Source organism: Phyllobates terribilis, unplaced genomic scaffold, assembly GCF_046119375.1.
Source record: "Phyllobates terribilis strain yellow unplaced genomic scaffold, ASM4611937v1 Scaffold_1__5_contigs__length_1240528914, whole genome shotgun sequence".
NCBI classification, from domain to species: Eukaryota; Metazoa; Chordata; class Amphibia; order Anura; family Dendrobatidae; genus Phyllobates; species Phyllobates terribilis.
Window position 1 is genome coordinate 1,077,122,388 of NW_027362761.1, and position 22,607 is coordinate 1,077,144,994.

Below are 22,607 nucleotides of genomic sequence, written 5' to 3' on the forward strand. Positions count from 1 at the left end.
AACATCTGCTCCACATGAATTATTCTCACCGACTGACATCACACAACATGGAGCTGATTCTCACACTTACCTCGTCTCTTTTTCCCCTTTTCTACATTTTCTGATGTTTCTGGCTCTTTACTCAGATTTATTACAGATTTTCGTTCTTCCTGAGTTGGAAATTCTGATAGGAAAGTAAAAAAACCTCAGTAACGTTATATTCTTATAGGATCTGCTTTGTCATAACATGGATAACATAGTAGACCTATTGCACAAAAACCATATTTGAGCCTTGAAGTCAACATTCACATTGTTCATGTACATACCTGCTAATGGGGACGAGGATGACAAGATGCTAATAGCATCTTCTCTATTAGATGCAGGAAAAGATTCTGTCTGCCTGTTTGGAAGAAGAAAAATGTGTAAATCAAAAGTAAACGCAGAAGAATAGGGGTTGTCTCACCATAAGAACACCAACCATAAGGCATTACCGGCCGCAATTATGGGATCTTATCACCAGCGATTACTAAAGCCAAAAGCACAATGACTGCTAACCATGGGGCAGTGGATGTTGCATAAGATATTATGGTATTAATGTCCTATATTTTGGGTTGTGCACATATATCAGCCTGGAGTTCCCAGCAATGACACCATAATCTACTCACATTTCTGAGATGTTTGTGTCGGATGCTGGGGTGGTACACTCTGGAGGGGACTTGGGATCCTCAGTGTTCATCATCCCGGTAGCGGTGGTGCAGAGCTAAATACGGACAAAAATTAGACATTACATTTTTTTTTTTTTTACTTTAAGGCTATGTGCCCACGATGCAGAAATGAAGCGGAAAATTTCCGCCTCATTTCTGCATGTCCTTGCCTGGAAAAACATGTGCGGAATTTGACACGCGTTTTTCGCGCATTTTTTAAGCGTTTTGCACACGCGGAATTGCCTTGCGTTTTTCTAATGCATTGAAGATAGCAATTTCGCATGCGTAAACGCACAAATAATGCACATGCTGCGGAATTTTCCGCACATCATTGAAATTGCGGATTTACATTGGGGACCATGGGAGAAGGCTTACCAAGCATTTTACAAGCGTTTACGCTGCAAAAATTCCGCAGCAAAAACGCTTGAAAAATGCATCGTGGGCACAGGCCCTTAGAAGTCTTTTTTTTTTTTTTTTTTTTACATATTTTAGATTTACTGATCACATACTTTAGGAAGCCTTTCAGAAGATGATGTAAAATTTAGGAAGTCAAGGCTCTCATTGTCTTCACTTGTGTCCTCATCCTTTGAGTGATCTGCAAGACATAAGTAATGAAATCTTTTTAGAGGTTATCAGTATAACACATCACTAAATTAATGGGAACCAATGGTCACATCTTTGGGAAGACAAGACAAATTGTCGCTTAGTCTAGATGACGTCTCACTCTACTTACTGATAAAGAGGCTGGTGTCCACATCTGACACAAGCTGAGGAACGTACTCCGGCTTCTGACTTAGAATGTTGTCAAAGTCTATGTCACTCAGGAATGGATGACCCTTGATCTCAAATGCTCCTCCTGGAAAAAGAAATAAAAAAGTGCTGTGGATATTGTCAGGGACTGCTCCATATCTGAACAGTTTATCTTAATCTGAACTAATGATATAACTGAGCCTACATGAAGGAAATAGACTGAAAGTCATAGTATGGAGAACAAGAAAAGGACAAGCTGATAGAGAGTTATTATCCTCATGGATATTAATAATATGTTCTAGGTGTAATAAGCAAATTGTTACCTGTCCCAAGTCTATGTGCAGGATCTTTTCTGAGCAGTTCAGTGATGATGTTCTGAGCAACTAAGGGAGGAACGGGACTGCGATACCAAACTACGTCTCCTGTTATGTAGATAATTACAGAAAATAAAACCTCTTTATTGGACTGTAAGATAAAGCAAAGGAAATAACAAAACCAATGTAACCAATCAAAGCAAAGAATCAGATTATTCTACTTACCAGTAACAATATTTTTATAAAGCTCAATTAAGGAATCCCTATAAAATGGTCGAACTCCTACAAGAAATTCATGCAGGATTATCCCCATTGACCACCAGTCAACAGGTCTTCCATAGCCTTTTTTCAGGATGACCTCTGGGGCTATGTAATATGGGGTGCCACAGGCCTGGAAATCAACAGAAGAAAGAGATGAGATTTATGATACTATTATTATGACAAGTTCTCACCATAAAAACACAATGACGAAGATAAAATATCAGTGGAAAAGTCCTCTAGAAATTAAGAACATAGAGAAGAAACAATAGTGTGATGAGAATTGTAAAGAACAGTCTGGGTTTTTGTAAGTGATGCCAACCTCAAGATCCAGGAACTCTCTGGTGATGTCCTCTGTGAATTGCTTGTAGGTGTTGGTTTTTGGTATCATGACACCAACTTTTGAAAGCCCAAAATCGGCAACTTTAATGTGTCCAGCAGACGTTATCAGGAGGCTGTGAAAGAGAAGATGGTTTTAGCCTTATAGACCATGTCATAATACATGACAACTTTACCCCCTTATTATACAAGAGATGGCACTTACTTGTCTGGCTTCAGGTCTCTGTGCACCACACCATAGCTATGGAGGTATTCCACAGCAAGAACGGCTTCTGCAAAGTACAAGCGTGCCAAGGGGATAGATAAATGACCCGTGGTCTTTAGAAGGGTCCTACAGTCTCCACCTAGAGAAAAAAGGAAATATGACCAGTGAGGGGTTTATAAAGCAGATCACCATGATGTATAGTATAATGAGAAGTGATCAGAGATATTGGGCAGGAGAGAATATATACAGATATAAGGTATAGTTCACATATTATTAGTCTAAAGTAATGGTGAGATGTGGTCCTTAACTAATAACAGAGTGATATCACATCTCGTCTACAGCTGGAGATACTGATGTGCTCATCGTGGACATACAGGAGAGATCACACAGATAGTGGCGTACATAAAAATCACAGGGCCCCATAGAAAGAGTTCTCATTAGGCCCCCCTTAAAAAAAATATACATATAGATATATACACATATCTATGAAGCCCCTTAATGTTCTCACCAGCAATATACCTTTCATGGCCATTTTAAAGTATGATGCTCCCAAAAGTGACCCCACCCACACACACTGAGTATGGTGTCCCCACAGTGAATACTCCTCCTTACAGTTTTAACTCACATATACAGTATCAGTATGATGTCCGCACTCAGTATGAAGCCAGCCACAGCCCCCTACTCAGTATGATGGTGCCTACAGTCCCTCCACTTAATATAATGGCCCCATAGCCCCTCACACAATATAATGGCCCCCACTCAGTATGATGGCCCCCACACAGAATAAGGACCCCCACAGCACACCACTCAATATGAGGACCTCACTCAGTATAGGGGCATTCACAGTCTCTCATAGCCTCTCACACAGTATTATAGCCCCCACAGCCCTCAATTCAGTATTATGGCCCCTACAAATACTGACATTAAAAAAAAGCACTACTCATCTCGCCCTGTTCCCCCGGCACGCTCCTCTAGTCTGTGCATTGTGAATACTGAGACTCCACGCTACAGGCGTGATCCTGTGATGACTTCGCACCTGCAGTGCATGAGGTCTCAGACTCACCAGCACAGGCTGAATGGTGGATCAGGCAGCTTACGGCTCCCTGATCCCCCATTATGTTCAGCTGTATCCGCATTCTGAGGATGCAGATACCGCTAAAATTGTGATGACAGGAGGAGGGACGGGGCCCAGTGCCAAGAGGAGCTGGGCCCCCTCCAACTCATTGGTCCCATAGCACACCAGCACACAGATCAATAAATTTCCGATCATCTTGGAAATATATAATCTATAGTAAATGCTCTGTAACCAACCACTTAGACTAATCCTAATTATATGAGTGGTGATAAGATGTAAGCAGACATGGGTTGAATATAATGTAATGTGCATGTCCTACCTTCTACGTACTCCATGACCATACACAGGTGAGGTTTAGTTGGAAAGGAGCAGAGCATGGAGACCACAAAGGGACAATCAGCAAATGTTAAGATGTCCCTTTCCTGAAAGGCCCTTTCCACTTTTTTTGGAGTAACCAGATTGCACTTGGCCATTTTCTTCATTGCAAAGATCTGTTGGGAGTCTTTATGGTTCACTAAGTAGACGGACCTGGAGAGAAGGAGAATCCATGAGTTATAATAAATCCTTATTAACAGTCCATCTATAGAAGTCATTATATGATCTTCTGTACTAATTCTTGAAGTCCAGCTGTCACTGGAAATCCATTTCTAGAAATGCATAAAATAGCACTACATAGATCACCTATGGGAGGTCTATACAATGCCACGTCTGTCGGAGCCCTCGCCCATGTCACATTACAGATGAGAGAATCTACCGAACTTATTCTTGAGCAGATTCGCTATATTTGACCAGTAGATACAATTTTGTCCAAGTAAAATTAGTCCAAATTGAAAGTTCTCCAATTGCTGTAAGGAGAAGTTTATTATGCTCCTCCCATACCCCAAGGCATAATAAATGGAGGGGATGGAAGTAATTAAAAGATAATGAAACACATTATACCCCCCCGTCCTAGGCTCTCACCTGTCCATCACTGCAGTCCTCCGTCCTCTGTGCCAGTCTTTGGTTGTTCTGGCGCCCCCTTCTGGTGCTGAGGCCAGTGATTGGACTCACATGGTCATGGTGGAGTGTGCAGGTGGAGAAGTCATTGACGTCAGTATCATGTCAATCCTCACGTGACCGTGTGCAGCCAATTACTCTTATCAGCTTCATAATGGAGCCCCGAAAAAAACAAAGTGCACCGAGGAGGAGAGGGAAGCAATGGTGGAGGTGGCAGCATAAGAACAGATGAGGGGCTAGGACAGGTGAACATAGTATTATATTGTTTTATCCCTTTCCTTAAGGGTTTGTGCCCATATTAAGTATTTACAGCAGAACTTTCTACACTATATCTGCATCTCTTGACAGGAAAATGTTGCGGAATAAAAGGGCATTTTTGTCTCATTTTTTACATGTTTTTTACCTGCAGATTTTCCCCCATTTATTATTATGTGTGAAATCTGCAGACAAAAATGCTGACAGAATTGACATCCTGCAGATATAAATCTACTGCAAATCTGAAAGGAAAAATAAGCATCTTGTGCATGAGACTTCAGGAATCTCATTCACTTTGCTGCCATCAGGAAACCCTTCAGGCTTTGTGACAAATCTGTGCAGAAAAAAACACGACAAAAATGCGACAAATCTGCAATGTGTGCACAGGCCCTTACAGTCTGATCTAATACAGATCAGTTTGATTAACAGTATATAAATGACCTGAATAGTGAGAATTAGATGGGAACAGTGATGTGGACTCAGATCGTTTCCCTATGATAACACTGAGTGGCAGAGCACAGAGGCAGAAGCATTGTCATAGGGAACCCTGAGAAATGTGGATTATGCCAACAGAAATCTCACCCATAAGCTCCACGGCCGATCTGTTTGGACGTCTCAAAGTCGTTCATATGCGGCTTTCTCGCCGGGATCAATGATTCGATCACACTCTATAAAAAATAAGAAATAATATTCAGATAAAAAAGCCCCAGATACAAAAACCTCTTCCTCCCATATGACGTCCCAGCTGATTTACACTAATTGAATGTAGGGGACGATACAAGCAGGACGCTCCGCAGACACACAGACGTAATTTAAGGGGGATCCTCCATATACTAGAATCATTGTACAGTGCTGGACAATATGGGAGATCACAGAGGAGAACTTAAAGGGAATCTGTCAGCAGGTTTTTATATGTAATCTAAGAACAGCATGATGTCGGGGCTGAATTCCTGATTCCACCGTGTCACTTACTAGGCTGCGTGTCGTTGTTTTACTAAAATCAGTGTTTAATCAGTAAGAGATTATCACTACAGGACTAGGTGTCCTGTCCCATGTAGTCCTATTGTCCTATTGCCTGCCCCACCACTGATTAGCGGATTTCTGCCTATTCACAGTGTACTGTACACAGAAAGCAGCCAATCAGTGGTGTGGGCGGGGTTATACGTGGCTCAGCATTCAGAGCTCTGCTAAATCTGCAGCAGAGAAAAGAGTGACTTTATCACAACTGCTGCACCCAGTAAAGTAAGTGACAGTGCTGGAATCAGGGTCCCTGCCCCTACATCATGCTGCTCTCAGATGGGTAGCAAATACCAGGTGACAGATTCCCTTTAGTATAAGGGCTATTATCTTACACAATAGTGTCATTTACATTTAGAATAGAGATGTCCCATGGTTATATGGGGGATAATACTGGGCGGGTCACTCCCACCCCATGATCAATGACGCACAGACGTCTCCCTCTATGATACTTACAGCCGCAGCTTCTTGGATCTCCGGGATCTCACAGATTATACTGTCAGGATCCGCCAGCACAGTTGTATCTAAAATAGTGATAAAACAATGAAGAAATAAAATGTATCAGACAATATCAATCCTACATAAATAATACATCAATATAACGGAGAAATGGCAGGACGTCTGTAAATGGGATTATTACTAATTATATGGGGATTCTAGATATGAGACCGTACGGCGCATCCATAGACAGATACATCTAATATAAATGATGGAGGACGCCAATCATCACATGAATGAGGAACACATCGCCCTCACTGTACATGTGAGTGATGGGAAGAGAGAGCTCAAGCCGAACAGCCATATGCAAATTAGCCTGGAAGTGCACTGGGGGCGTGTCACTGCACTCAGACTTTTTCTTCCACGCCCCCAGTGAACTTCCACCCAGATTTGATTATGGCGTATCTACGTTAGATTTCTCCAGACTGAGACATTAGATTTCTGCCATGAAAGGTTCCTTTATATTAGAGGTAAATGGCCTGTACAGTCACACCACTACGTCATATGTCACATGTGCTGACAGGATCACTTTACACAGAGCGGAGAGTAAATCTACCATTACTCCCTGTTCTCTATAATATCTGGATATTTCTGATAGAAGGGCGGATGATCGGCTTACCTGTGATCAGATCGCTGGTGAGGTCCGGCTGACTCGTATTAGGGTCAGGGATTATTTCCGGGTCCAGATTTTGCCCATCTTCGGTGTCACCTTCTGCTGTTTCCTAATAATTATAATATATATATTTAATATGTGCAAGATTTCACTAAATCACCCAATACATAAATCAGGAAGCAGTAAACCCGCATTTACAGATGCAGCAATTGTAACTATACAAGTAATGCGCCATCTTGGTAACTTTTCTCACAAAGTTCTCTCACTTAGGAGGATTAAGATAAAGTAAGATTGAAAAATCAAACGTTCAGTGTAAACTTCGACTTTTCTGCTCTGTGATATCCCAGAGGTGTGTTATCTGCGTTCATTATTCATGGGTACATCTTGTACCTCATTCATTACTGTATTGTGTGGAATTGCTTTACACTGCAGCTCCTCTCCACAAGCCCAGATTAATATAATGTATAAGAGACTTGAATGCACATTTCTGTAATATCACCTATTATTTACAAGCAGGAAGACTCTGATAATAGTGATAGAGGCAGAAATAGAGACTTCCCACCACTGAGCTGTGACTACATCAGCAGAATACAGACTGTCATCACAGGGAGCAGCAGAGACTAGCGGCCATACATATGCTGTGCCGGCCAGGAGCTGACAGGAGGCCTGTAACATCTAACACCAGATCTGATATCTGACTGATGATCTGGAGATGATCAGAAAACAAGGACGTGCGATAGAGAAGATGACGTCTCCTTACCAGGCGTTCCGATGAGCGGGCCGGACGTTCCAGGACAGACAGGACTTTTTTGGCGAGTTCTTTAATGAAAGTCAAATCGCCATTTTGAAATCTTTCTTCAGCCTATAAAAAAGAAAATAAATTAAAAGGAAAATCCCGAGGTGAGAAAGGGCACAATGGAGGCAGCCATTGTATGTGACATCTGCTCCTCTGTCTGCAGATACAATGACCACATATCTGGGGATTCGTCATGTTTTATATTGGAGGAAAGAAGAAGTTTGTATCCCGCTATAATTATCTATTATTATGGAGAAGATTTGTGCGGAGCGTCCGCCACTTACCTGCTGTAGTAATGTCCTGATGTTCTGCGGTAAATCGGTCAGATACTCTGACTTTAGATGACCTTGGTAGTATTTGGTCAGGCAGTCATTTACTAGCTCCATCACCAGCCGGTGAGTGAAGCTGAGGACGCCATCGGGTGGTAGAAGCGAAGTGTCAGGGCGATTGTTGATAAGAATCCCCAATAGTGCTTCTACCTGAAGATTATCCAAAAGTAATTCAGCCATAGCGAAGAACTGCAAGTGCGATCAGTCACTATAGAATAGCGAGAAACTGCAAGTGCTCTCAATCTCTATGAAGCCAACAAAGGCACCTGTGACCCTGTGTACATTCTATAAGTATTGACTGTGAGCTGTGATGTCATAATGGCCGACCATCACCAGTGATGTCATCACGGAATGTTGTGATGGAATCTTAAACGGGCTTCTCTGCACAAACAGATGCTGACTAGCAATATTGAAAGTGGAAACACCATAGAATGAATTACATCTCCATGTTATTATGGCTGTTCTATTTTATTACCAATTAGAACACAACCGGGATAAAAGATTGTTCACACGTTGTATTTTTTTCTACCCCAAAAACCAGAATGGTAGAAGGAAAAACGCTACATACAATACTCGTGTTATTGCAGCGCTTTTAATTGTTTGTATTTTTTTTCATTCAAATGAATGGATGAAAAACACTGCAAAACCCCTGAAAGAATTGACAAGCTGCAGATTTAAAAAAACACAGGAAAAAAAATGCAGCGTGTGATTGAGAGTTTAGAAATCTCATTCTCTAAGCTGGTACTGTAAAATGCAGCATTTTTTTCCACAGAAGGAAAAAAAAAGGCTGAAAAAATGCCGACTGTGACCATACCTTAAAGATATAGTCAGTGATATTATTGGAAACATTGTGTATATTTATTTCTCATGTGTCTTTTTTTTCACCATAGAACATTTAACTCATTGGTTGCAGATCACTATCAACAACTGTGACAAATATGGAAGAATTAATAATAAGTGACCCAAGTTATAAATCATTTTGTTCAGGGGTAGGCAATTAATTTTCCTGAGGAGTCACATGAGAAACTGTGACTATTGTAGAGGGCACAACCAATAGGCTGAAATTAATTATGCTCAATATTAATATTAAAATATTAATTATATTTTTTCACCTCCATATAGTGTGAAGAGGTGCAAGTTGCAATGACTGCATAACATACAAAAAGAGAACACAGCAGCGCTCTGTAAGGGCCAAGATATATGCAAACACCGAAAACATAAGATCTAAACCACATTGTTGCTAAATAAAGTGCTCCTGTTCACACTATATGGATGTGCTGGTCAGGTTTTTTGTTACTTGCAGTTTGCCATTGGAGGTTGTGACTGCCTCCTTTTCTGACTCTGCACTCCACACATCAGCCCAAAGGTGCATTTAATTAGTGCTGGTTTCTACCTGCCCAATTAAAATTGTAGGCTTATAGCCCAAGAGAGGCATGTTTAGCAGGATAGTTACCCATCAGTGGGAGGTCACCTTGCCGTGCTTGATGGACATAAATGAATTGGCTAATTTATGCGCTAAGAACCTTTATTTTTTTGTAATTACACCTTATTTAGCAACAATGTAGTTTAGATCTTATGTTTTCAGTGTTTGCATATATCTTGGCACTTACAGAGTTCTGCTGTGTTCTCTTTTTGTATGTTATGCAGTCATTGCAGCTTGCACCTGTTCACACTATATGGAGGTGCTGGTCTGTTTTTTTGTTTCAAAAAAGTTATGTAGTCCAAAATGGTACAAATAAAAAAATCAACTCATCCTGCAAAAAAGACCCAACACAGCACCTATATACTTTTCTTATCTTTGCCTACAAAGCACATGATTATTATGACATGTTGACAGTACACGCCCCGGCAGTATCCAAGCATACGTAGGTATGCTAGGACTTAAAGAGAACTTGTCATATCGTAGATGCAGTGCTATCAGTTGGCAGCAGGGAAAAGGACAGAAGGACCTGAAGATATGTCGTTTTTTGGGAAAAGATTCAGTTCAACTTGTCTATATTCAACTGTGTCTATAGAGATAGCTGTCAATCAATAGGCAGTACCACCCACTGGACTCCTAAGGACAAATTGGCAGGAATCATGTGTCATTAGACAGATGGTCATCTCCGTTATGGTATGCTGCCCTGTAGTCGTTATTTCTGTGTAAAGACAGTTTAAAAAGAGCAAACGAGAACTTTTTTAAAGAGGCATATGAAAATCACCAACTAAGGCACTAACGTAGAAGTACTTAATGTGAATGCGTGCTCTTGAATCCCTTTTGTTTGCTTTTTTAATCTGCAATCTAAATAGGTGTTAAACTGCATATTAATTTATTAATCTATAAAAGTTTTCTCCACCCAAAATAAATGGTTATACCCCTGAAATAATTATATAGAGCCCAAAAAAAGTTTCTTCAAGACCACCTCTGAGGATGTATAGCAACAATTAATGTGTAAACCTCATTTATAGGGGTAAATGAAAAACAGCAACATAGGGCCAGAATAAGTTTATTACATCAATTATAATAGAAACAATTAAGGTATGGAAGAAGTACGGCCAAAATCATACATAAAGAAAATAGATTATATATTCCCTAAGATAAGAGGCAAAAAAGTCCCCTTTATCTGTGCTCCTAATTGGTAATAGTAATCGTATATAGCATAAGAGAATATTTTGAAATTGAATATACACTGTACATGACGCAGTATAAAAAGTATTGTGCAAAATATATATATATACAGTAAAGACCAAAAGTTTGGACACACCTTCTCATTTAAAGATTTTTCTGTATTTTCATGACTTTGAAAATTGTACATTCACACTGAAGGCATCAAAACTATGAGTTAACACATGTGGAATTATATACTTAACAAAAAAGTGTGAAACAACGGAAAATATGTCTTATATTCTAGGTTCTTCAAAGTAGCCACCTTTTGCTTTGATGACTTCTTTGCACACTCTTGGCATTCTCTTGATGAGCTTCAAGAGGTAGTCACCAGAAATGGTCTTCCAACAATCTTGAAGGAGTTCCCAGAGATGCTTAGCACTTGTTGGCCCTTTTGCCTTCACTCTGCGGTCCAGCTCACCCCAAACCATCTCAATTGGGTTCAGGTCTGGTGACTGTGGAGGCCAGGTCATCTGGCGTAGCACCCCATCACTCTCCTTCTTGGTCAAATAGCCCTTACACAGCCTGGAGGTGTGTTTGGGGTCATTGACCTGTTGAAAAATAAATGATGGTCCAACTAAACGCAAACCGGATGGAATAGCATGCCGCTGCAAGATGCTATGGTAGCCATGCTGGTTCAGTATGCCTTCAATTTTGAATAAATCCCCAACATTGTCATCAGCAAAGCACCCCCACACCATCACACCTCCTCCACCATGCTTCACGGTGGGAACCAGGCATGTAGAGTCCATCCGTTCACCTTTTCTGCGTCGCAGAAAGATCTCAAATTGGGACTCATCAGAACAAAGCACAGATTTCCACTGGTCTAATGTCCATTCCTTGTGTTTTTTAGCCCAAACAAGTCTCTTCTGCTTGTTGCCTGTCCTTAGCAGTGGTTTCCTAGCAGCTATTTTACCATGAAGGCCTGCTGCACAAAGTCTCCTCTTAACAGTTGTTGTAGAGATGTGTCTGCTGCTAGAACTCTGTGTGGCATTGACCTGGTCTCTAATCTGAGCTGCTGTTAACCTGCGATTTCTGAGGCTGGTGACTCGGATAAACTTATCCTCAGAAGCAGAGGTGACTCTTGGTCTTCCTTTCCTGGGGCGGTCCTCATGTGAGCCAGTTTCTTTGTAGCTCTTGATAGTTTTTGCAACTGCACTTGGGGACACTAGGCCACTGACACCAGACTTCTGCACAACACAACTGATGGTCCCAACCCCATTTATAAGGCAAGAAATCACACTTATTAAACCTGACAGGGCACACCTGTGAAGTGAAAACCATTTCCAGTGACTACCTCTTGAAGCTCATCAAAAGAATGCCAAGAGTGTGCAAAGCAGTCATCAAAGCAAAAGGTGGCTACTTTGAAGAACCTAGAATATAAGACATATTTTCAGTTGTTTCACACTTTTTTGTTAAGTATATAATTCCACATGTGTTAATTCATAGTTTTGATGCATTCAGTGTGAATATACGATTTTCATAGTCATGAAAATACAGAAAAATCTTTAAATGAGAAGGTGTGTCCAAACTTTTGGTCTGTACTGTATACAGTGCCTACAAGTAGTATTCAACCCCCTGCAGATTTAGCTGGTTTGATAAGATGCAAATAAGTTAGAGCCTTCAAACTGCAAACGAGAGTAGGTTTTATGAACAGAAGCATAAATCTTACAAACCAAAAAGTTATGTTGCTCAGTTGAATTTTATTAAATTTTAAATATAAAAGTGTGGGTCAATTATTATTCAACCCCTATGTTTAATATTTTGTGGAATAACCCTTGTTTGCAATTACAGCTAATAATCGTCTTTTATAAGACCTGGTCAGGCCGGCACAGGTCTGTGGAGTTATCTTGGCCTACTCCATGCAGATCTTCTCCAAGTTATCTAGGTTCTTTGGGTGTCTCATGTGGACTTTATTCTTGAGCTCCTTCCACAAGTTTTCAATTGGGTTAAGGTCAGGAGACTGACTAGGTGTAACGGGTCTGGGAGGCGGAACCTCTGAGCTACTATACAAGGGGGCGGTCCTTGTAAGGGAGCGGGTGGCGACCAGGGAAGACGGGCAGGCAGTCACAGCAGGTGACCGGGACAGTCTGAGTGAACGGGCTGGAGGTCACGGCAAGTGACCGGGGCAGTCTCTGGATGAACGGGCAGGAGGTCACGGCAAGTGACCGGGGCAGTCTCTGGATGAACGGGCAGGAGGTCACGGCAAGTGACCGGGGCAGTCTCTGGGTAAAGGGTAGGTACGACCTGTGATGGCAGAGCCTCCAGGTAGGCTAGCAGGCAGATGGTTGATGTGTGCTCCCAGGTGAGCAAGCGAGAGTCTCTGGAATGGCAGGTGGTCACAGCTCGTGACGGCGGAGCCTCCAGGTAGGCTAGCAGGCAGGTAACAGGTGTGCGCTCCCAGGTGAGCGGGCAGGAGTCTCTAGAATGGCTGGTGGTCACAGCACGTGACGGCGGAGCCTCCAGGTAGGCTAGCAGGCAGGTAACAGGTGTGCGCTCCCAGGTGAGCGGGCAGGAGTCTCTGGAATGGCAGGTGGTCACAGCACGTGACGGCGGAGCCTCCAGGTAGGCTAGCAGGCAGGTAACAGGTGTGCGCTCCCAGGTGAGCGGGCAAGCTGGTCCATAGACAGACTGACAGGAGTTGGAGGGCAGACCGTCGGACCTCAGGTTAGCAGGCAGGTAGCAGAGGAGCGCTCCCAGGTGAGCGGGCAAGCTGGTCCTTAGACAGACTGACAGGAGTCGGTAGGCAGACCGTCGGACCTCAGGCTAGCAGGCAGGTAAGCAGAATATCAGGCAGGAATCAGACAGCAAACTGGCAGGAATCTGGCAGGTAACTGGCAACGGGACCTGAGGGCTGAAGCAGAGTAGTGAACAGTGCAACAACATTGCTCGGGCACCTCCATTTTGGAGGAGGTGCCTTATATATGGTGAAGTCCTCCGGCCATTGGCCGGGGACTCCTTAGGACGGCGCGCGCGGCCCCTTTAAGAGGGAGGGAGCGCGCGCGCGCCCTAAGCACAGTGGCCGGGAAGGAGCGCGCGCTGCCAGCAGAGCGGGAGGAGGACGCCGGGCTCGGAGCAGAGGGGTGAGGGGAACAGCGTCCCTGCCTAGCAGAGGGCAGGGACGCCGGCGCTACAGTACCCCCCCCTTTAGGCCCCCCCTTTTTTAGGCCAGAGAGAAATTTAGCTAGGATGAGAGGGGCATGGATGTTCTCCCGGGGCTCCCACGTTCTCTCTTCAGGACCAAACCCCTTCCAATCTACTAGAAAAAAGGTCTTCCCTCTTACCCTTTTGGTGGCCAGAATGTTCTCTACCTCAAATTCGTTTTCAGCGGAAACCGGAGCAGGAGGCGTACCTGTAGACTTGGAAAAAGAGTTAAGTACCACAGGTTTGAGGAGAGATACATGGAAGGAGTTAGGGATCCGCAAGTTGGCCGGGAGTTTCAATTTATAGGCCACCGGGTTGATCTGACTGATGACCTCCAGAGGACCGATGAACCGAGGCCCTAACTTATAGGAAGGAATCTTGAGCCGGACATACTTGGACGAGAGCCAGACCTTATCCCCTGGACGGAATTGAGGAGGATCCAGACGTTTTTTGTCAGCATGTCTTTTCATACGCTCGGATGACAGAAGGAGTGCGGATCGGGTACTCTCCCATATGGAGGAAAATTTGTTAACAAGAGATTCCGCAGCCGGATTGTCCACCGAGGTGGAGACGGGAAATGGGATCCGAGGATGCAGACCGAAGACAACAAAAAACGGGGATTTGGAGGAAGATTCGCTCTCGTGATTGTTGTAAGAAAATTCGGCCCATGGCAGGAGATCCACCCAGTCTGAATGGTGGGCATTAACGAAGTGCCGGAGGTAACTGGTCAGGTTTAGTGTTGAGCCACCCCCGTAGTGTTCGAGTTCGGTTCGGTTCGTCGAACACCCGTGTGTTCGCCGAACTGTTCGTCGAACTGTTCGTCGAACACCTTCGAACACCGTTAAAACCAATGTCAGGCAAACAAAAACACATAGAAACACATAGAAAACACCTTCAAAGGTGTCCAAAAGCTGACAAACTGCTCAGAAGACATAACTAACACATGGAAAAGTGACAAGTACATATAGTCATGCGAAAATAAAAGAGGTGGAGGAGTAAAAGGAGGGGGAGACACAGATATAGGCATGTCATGCCCTTCTAAAATCCAAAAAGTGAGAAGCCGACACGGCCAGTCCGCTCCTGCCCGTGCCACCTCCGTGTCGCCGGGTTTGTGCCAGAGCCGCGGTGAACCCTGACGGCCAGCCCCCCTCTCCCAATACTGGTGCCTGTCCGCTGGTGGGTCGAGCGAGCCCCCCTGTGGTGGAGGCAGCTCTAAGCTTTTTAATTTAAATTGTCTCTCTAATTTGAATGAATACACTTTAAATCCATTTACAAGGATCTATTGGAGGGCAAGTCTCATGCCAGCAGCCGCGGTAATTCCAGCTCCAGCAGCGTCCACTAAAGCTGCTGCAGTTAAAAAGCTTTTATAAGGATCGAGCTCGGCTGTCCACCGCAAGGCATCCTACTGCCAGTCCCAGCCCCTATGCCTTGGGGTGCCTCCTGATGCTCTTCACTTAATATCCCATGGTCCCGAAGCATTTCCTTTGAAAAAATTAAGTGTCTAAACTACAGGTGGTGCAGCTTGCTTAACAGCCGGGATAATCCGCTCACTAGCAGACACTGCTACTAGTCACAAAGTATTTCCTGGGCTAGATGCAGTTAAAAATTTGTAATTAGATACTCTCGTTGGATGCTGAGAAAGCATTCCATAGAGTCTCCTGGCACGCCATATATGATTCTCTTAAAAAGTTTGGGGTAGGGGTCTAGGGGACCCTTTTATAGCCAAAATCACGGCCCTGTATCGCAATACGTCACCTAGGCTGAAGATAAATGGAACTGTAGCACCCTGAGGGCTCGGTTGCTACAGACGTATTGCACCTCACCCAGAGGTGTGATATCTCACTCTCAGGTAAGGATGGAGTGTGGATCAGGACCCGACACCTGCATGCATTACACCACATTGCCGTGGGGCAGGGCGACCAATATGCCCCTGAGATGGGCACGACAGTCCCTGTCCCTGGCTGGAGTGGGGGGAGGGAACACTGAGGAAGGGGAACCCTGTAGTGCAGGAGCAGGGAGGAAGCAGTTCCTGGGTGCATTGAGAAGGGAGTATAAAAGGTGGGCACCATCTTAGTTCAGTGCAGAGAAGTCTGAGCAGAAGTGGCAGGGAGCAGGGGCTCTGCATGAGCTCTGCTCCGGAGGCGGGCCTAGTAACAGAGGCCCAGGCCTGGAAGAGGGAGAAGGAAGGAAGAGGAGCGGAGAAGGCTCCAGGAACGAGGAATGAAGGGATCCCAGGGGTGCGGACGGGCGAGTCGCCACCGCACGCCCGAATCCACCTGCGTGGAGGGGTCAGGCCAAAGGGGGAGACCGGTCCCCGAACTAGTGGAGGCAGGAAACGACCCTCAGCTAGAAACCGGAGGCTCTGACATTTTATGTGGCGCAGCCCCTCGCTACACCCGCTAGGAAGGCACCACATAGGGTCAGGGAAACTGGCGCCAAGTTTACCAAGAGGAGGCCCGAGGCAGCCGGACAGAAGTGTTGGTAAGAAAGGCCAGACAAAGGACACACAAAGGGGGTCCTGTGAAGTGCTCCAAAGTTATCTGGGAGTTGTCTGAGCCCCTCACCTGGTGAGCACAGTACGACGTGGGCAGCCGTTACCTGCAGACGTGGTCTGGATAATAAGAACTGTGAGTAAAGGCCCTGAACTGCATCACTGACTCCGTGTCGTTACTGCTGCTGCCCTGCACCATCACCCCCATCCTCCGCATACACTGCCCTGAGGCTATACTCCTCCCGTGGGGAGTTATGCTACGCTCTGCTGCACCCACAACACCAGCCTCAGTGGTCTGCCCTGTAGCGGCGGTTCACTCTGACCGCAATCCACGGGTGGCGTAGTCGGACATTTAAACATGAAAACCATATAAATAGTTCCGCCACTGGTTTGACCGCCCTGAGCCACGGAACTGGGTCGCCGCCACGAAGACTACAACTACCAGCATCCACCAAAAAGGGTCCGGCTCCGGGTGTCCCAAGGCCCAGGGGGTGCGTCAGAACATTTTCATCACCTTTCACAATCACCAATGGGACAAGGCAGTGATGTCCTCTGTCCCCTCTCTTATACATCCTAGTGACGGAGCACCTGCTCTCATCAATTCGCCATAACCCCAATATTAGGTGGATTGAGGTGGGAGGCACCGAGTACAAGTGCTCTCTATTTGCTGATGATGTCCTAGTATATATCACTCAATCACATATATCCATCCATGCTGTTATGGCTGAAATAGATCACTTTGTTACATGGTAAAATTTTAAAATCAATGCAGCGAAGTCTGAGGCCCTCGATGTCTCCCTCCCCAAATCCATATAGGATTCCATCCAGTCCAACTTTCCCTTTGCCTGGCCCTCACAGGGTATCAAATACTTAGGAATTCCTATTCATAGAGACCTCTCCCATCTATGTTATCTTAATTTTGGGCCCTTTATTGAACAACTCCATACAGACCACGGTTGGCAAGTTAGAACTGTAAGATTCACTACGTGAACCACTGGTGTTTTGTGGAAAAGCACATGTACACTGCGTTCCAAATTATTATACAAAAAGTGTTTAGGAGTGATAAGGGAAGAATTTGTTTGTTTGTCAGTTAAACTCATTGATGGTGATGTGTGTCAGGGCTCTTTATATCACTGTAAGCAATTGCAGACACCTGTGCTAATTAGTTTGGCAGGTGTGTCCAATGAAAGGCAAGACTACTTAAGAAGGCTCTCTCACATTATTAAGCAGCCTACATTTTCTGCCAAAATGGGAAAGAAAAAGGATGTGTCGGCTGCTGAGAAGCAACAAATTGTGGAGTGTTTAGGTCAAGGCATGACTACAATCAACATTGTGCGATGATCAGGATGAAGTGTCTTGGCAATCAAGAAGTATGTAGCTGATTCACAGTACACACGTGTGCGTGCTGATAAGGGCAAATTGAGGACTCTTTCCTACAGGCAATTACGTCAGGTTGAAAGAGCAGCGGCAAAAAAGCCTTGTCATAGCAGCAGACAAGTTTTTGAAGCTGCTTGTGCCTCCAACGTCCCCCGAACAACAAGATGCAGGGTCCTTCAGAGGTTTGCAGCTGTGCATGCGCCATCCTGTCGACCTCCTCTATCCACTTCACACAAGCAGAAACGGCTCCAGTGGGCCAAACATTACATGAAGACTGATTTCAAAACTGTTTTGTTCACGGATGAGTGCCGTGCAGCGCTCGATGGTCCAGATGGATGGAGTGGAGGATGGCTGGTTGATGGACACCCCACGCAAACACGGCTACAGCGCCAACAAGGAGGAGGTGGAGTAATGTTTTGGGATGGAATCATGGGGAGAGAGATTGTCGGCCCCTTTAGGATCCCTGAAGGCGCTAAAGATGAACTCCATAATGTATGTGGATTTTCTCAAACAGCACTTCCTGCCATGGTTCAAGAAGAAGAACCGTGTATTTCACAGCAAGATCATTTTTCTGCATGATAATGCACCATCTCATGCTGCACATAAAGCATCTGCATCTCTGGCTGATATGGGCATAAAAGGGGACAAACTTATGGTGTGACCCCCATGCTCCCCTGACCTCTACCCCATTCAGAACCTTTGGAGCATCATTAAAAGGAGTGTCTATGATGGCGGGAGGCAGTTCACATCTAAGCAACAGCTCTGGGAGGGTATTCTGTCCTCATGCAAAACAATTGAAGCAGAAACCATCCAAAACCTGACAAATTCAATGGACGAGAGAGTTCAGAAGCTCCTTTCGAACAAGGGGTCCTATGTGAAAATGTAACATCACCTAGAATAAAGTTTTGAGTTGAAAACTGTTTGATTTCAGTTTCTAACAACCTGCTAATGCTTATAATTTCAAAAATGACCATTTTTTTGGTCTTTATTAAAATGAAAAGGTTGATCGAAAAGTTTGGGGGATCTAAGAGTGTGGCAACCCAGTAGTCATAATTACTTCGAATTCTGACAATATGAGGGTCATGCTGCAGGTAGTGCAGCAAGAAGGCACTTATGTGCCTTGCGCATCTCGGAGCCCCAAAATTATTTTCCGGGCTAGATGCAGCTAAAAATTATTTTTAATTTTAAATCTGGTGAAGCTTTAGTATAGATGGCCTAATAGGATCAGTGCTGCACACTGCTACAAAGCCCAAATTATTTTCCAGTCAAGATACAGATAAACATGATTAGTAATTTGAAAGCTTAAAACGGTTGGTAGGGTGATTTTAACCAATCATCAAGCTTTTACTCTCCCCAGGATGACACAGGGGTAGAAAAGTCGTTTCAGATCCATGATTTGTTCATCTTTATGAACGTGAGTCTGTCTACATTATCAGTGGAGAGCCGCGTGCGCTTATCTGTCAGCACACCACCAGCAGCGCTGAACACACGTTCAGACAGAACGCTGGCTGCGGGGCATGACAAGATCTCCAAGGCGTAAGTGGCTAGCTCCGGCCATTTATCCAGATTGGAAGCCCAAAAAGAGCAAGGGTCCAGTGACACAGTCGTGGCTTCAATGTTTACTTGGAGATACTCCTGTACCATCGTCTCTAGGCGTTGACTATGTGTCAGACTTCTTGTCTCCTGTGGCCTTGCAAAGGATGGGCTAAAAAAAGTGGTGAAATGATTCCGCAAAATTGATGTTACCAGCAGATACTGTGGTTCTGTTACGGTTTGAGTGCTGAACACTTGACGGTCCCACGGTTGGCAAGTTGGAACTGTGAGATTCACTACGTGCACCACTGGTATTTTGTGGAAAAGCACATGTAAGATTCTGCAACAGTCTCTGCTGATACTCCTGCATGCGTTCATCCCTTTCTATGGCAGGAATAATTTCTGCAAATTTACTTTTGTACCGGGGATCTAACAGTGTGGCAACCCAGTAGTCAGGATTATTTCTAATTCTCACAATTCGAGGGTCATGTTGCAGGTAGTGCAGCAAGAAGGCACTCATGTGTGTTGGGCATCCAGGAGCACCAAGTCCCTGTTGTGTTGGTGGCGAGGTAACAATCATGCTTCCTTCCTCTGTCCTCTCCCCCCAACCTCGCACAACAGAAATGTGATCAAGGTCTCCCTCATCTGATGAGTCTTCCATCAGTTCGTCCTCCACTTCTTCCTGGGCTCCTACACCTTCCTCACTAGTTTGGCTGCTACCATGCGCCCTGGTAAAACCATCTCCCCCACCCTCACATGCCTGCCGCCTTGGTGCTGCCGACCGTCTGGACCTTGCAGATGTTAGCCCTTCTGCATACAACTCCTCCTCCTCTACTTCCTCCACCTCCTCTTGTGCCACCACCTGACTCCGAATTCTGTTTAACATGTGCTCCAGCATGTAAATCACCGGAATAGTCATGCTGATAATGGCATCGTCAGCACTAAACATCTTCGTCGCCATTTCAAAACTGTGCAGAAGGGTGCATAGGTCCCTGATCTGAGACCACTCCTCCAGCGTGATTTGCCCCACTTCTGAATCTCGTTGGCCCAGGCTATACGTCAGAACGTATTGCACCAGGGCTTGTCGGTGCTGCCACAGTCGCTGCAACATGTGCAGAGTTGAATTCCACCGGGTAGGCACATCGCATTTTAGCCGGTGAAGTGGCAGGCCCAACGACTTCTGTAGAGATGTAAGTCGCTGAGTTGCGGGATGCGAACGGCGGAAGTGAGCACACAGCGACCGTGCCCTCTGCAGAAGGCCATCTAGTCTGGGATAGTGGGCTAAAAATTGCTGGACAACCAGGTTCAACACGTGAGCCATACAAGGCACGTGTGTGACATTGCCCCGGCGAAGGGCCGCACCCAGGTTTGCAGCATTGTCGCACACGGCCTTCCCTGGTTTCAGGTCCAGTGGAGACAACCATTCATGAAATTGGTTCTCCAGAGCTGACCACAACTCCTCAGCTGTGTGACTCACATTTCCCAGACATTTCAATGTAAAAACCGCCTGATGACGTTGAGCCCTACTGCCAGCATAGTAAGGAGGTGTGCAGGATCCCTTCTGCGCAGTTAGAAAGCTTGTGGCATGACCAGACAGGCTTTGGGTGCAGGTGGAAGACCGAGAGGAGGTTGAGGAGGCAGAAGCAGTGGAGGAACTTTGACATAAAGAGGATTGACGCACAACTCGTGGGGACGGCAAGACTTGGACAGCAGCCCCTTGTCCTGCTGTCACCATAGTTACCCAGTGCCCAGTCAGCGACATGTAACGCCCCTGTCCATGCCTACTCGTCCAAGTGTCTGTGGTGAAATGCACCCTGTCACACACAGAGTTTCTCAAAGAAGCGGTGATGTTGTGTGCGATATGCTGGTGGAGCACAGGCACACCTTTCTTTGAGAAGAAGTGCCGACTGGGCATCTGGTACTGGGGCACTGCGACGGACATAAGGTCTCGAAAATCCTCTGTGTCCACCAGGCGGAAAGGCAGCATTTCTGTAGCCAAGAGCTTGCAGATGGTGAAATTCAACCTCTTAGCTTTCTCATGGCTAGGAGGAAATGGTCTTTTACTTGTCCACATCTGAGGGACCGAGGGCTGGCTATTGTGCTTAGACGGGGTTGATAAGGGTGTCCCCGGCAAACTGCCGGTCTGTGAGGAAGATGCAGGCGGACATGTTAGGTTGCCTTGATCCAAAGGTGGTGCTATCGATGTCGGACAGCGCTCAACACCAGCTGGTGTTACCACCTCCAAAGAAAATGATGACCTGCCAATCACGCTGGCTGTTGCGGGTAAAGAGGTGGCAGGTCTGCGCCCCAAAACAGGTGTGACTGCTGTCCCCCCAGTCACAGAGGATGAAGAGGCCGCGGATGCACAAGATATGGCAGACGGTGATTGGCCCGGCCGGCTAGGCCGCATTGTAGCACACTGAGCTTCCCACTGCAACTTATGCTTCATGTCCATGTGCCGGTTCATGCATGAAGTACTCAAACTATGTATTTTTTGGCCTCTACTTAGCTTTTGCTGACAAATGTTACAGATAACACGAGTTGGGTCATCTTTATCGATCTGAAAAAATGCCCAGGCTATGCAAGGCTTAGCACCCATGCGACCTGAAGAGCCACCACGACTTGTGGTGAGAGGCAGAGTTGTGTTTGAGGATGCAGTTGTTGACGTGCTTCCAGTACTACGTCTCTGTCCAGGAAGGCGCAACCTGACCTCGTCGTCACTAGCATCTTCCTCCACCTCCTCTGCTGACCTCATCTCTTGGCTGACTGTGGGTTGACAGTAAGTGGGATCTCCGACCTCATCATCATCACCCTGTGCGTTATCACACCCGTCGTCCTCAGAGCCAACCTGTTCCTGCCCTGACAAAAAACTAAAGTTGTCGCTTCAATCAGGTATTTGAGTCTTATCATCGTCTTCCTCATTGTCTCCACCAACAGGAGTTACAGTTTGGGAATGAGGGTCTACATTATGGTCAGAACCTTCTGCGTCTGGTCCTGGATCCGACTCATAAAGATTCTGGGCATCAGTGCAGATCATTTCCTCGTCTGGATTCACAGAAGCGCTGGAGTCGACCTCTGATTCCCAGGCTATAGTATGAGTAAACAGCTCTGCAGACTCAACCATCTGTTCTACCTCATACTCAGACGGGCAGCTGGAGATTTGGGAGCTGTGAGGAAGCAAGTGCGATTTGGGTGACACCTTTGAGGACTGGAGTATTTGTGATGTTGAAGTTGATGTGGAGGAGAGCCCACTTAAAGGAGCACTTGATATCCGTTGAAGCACCTGCTGT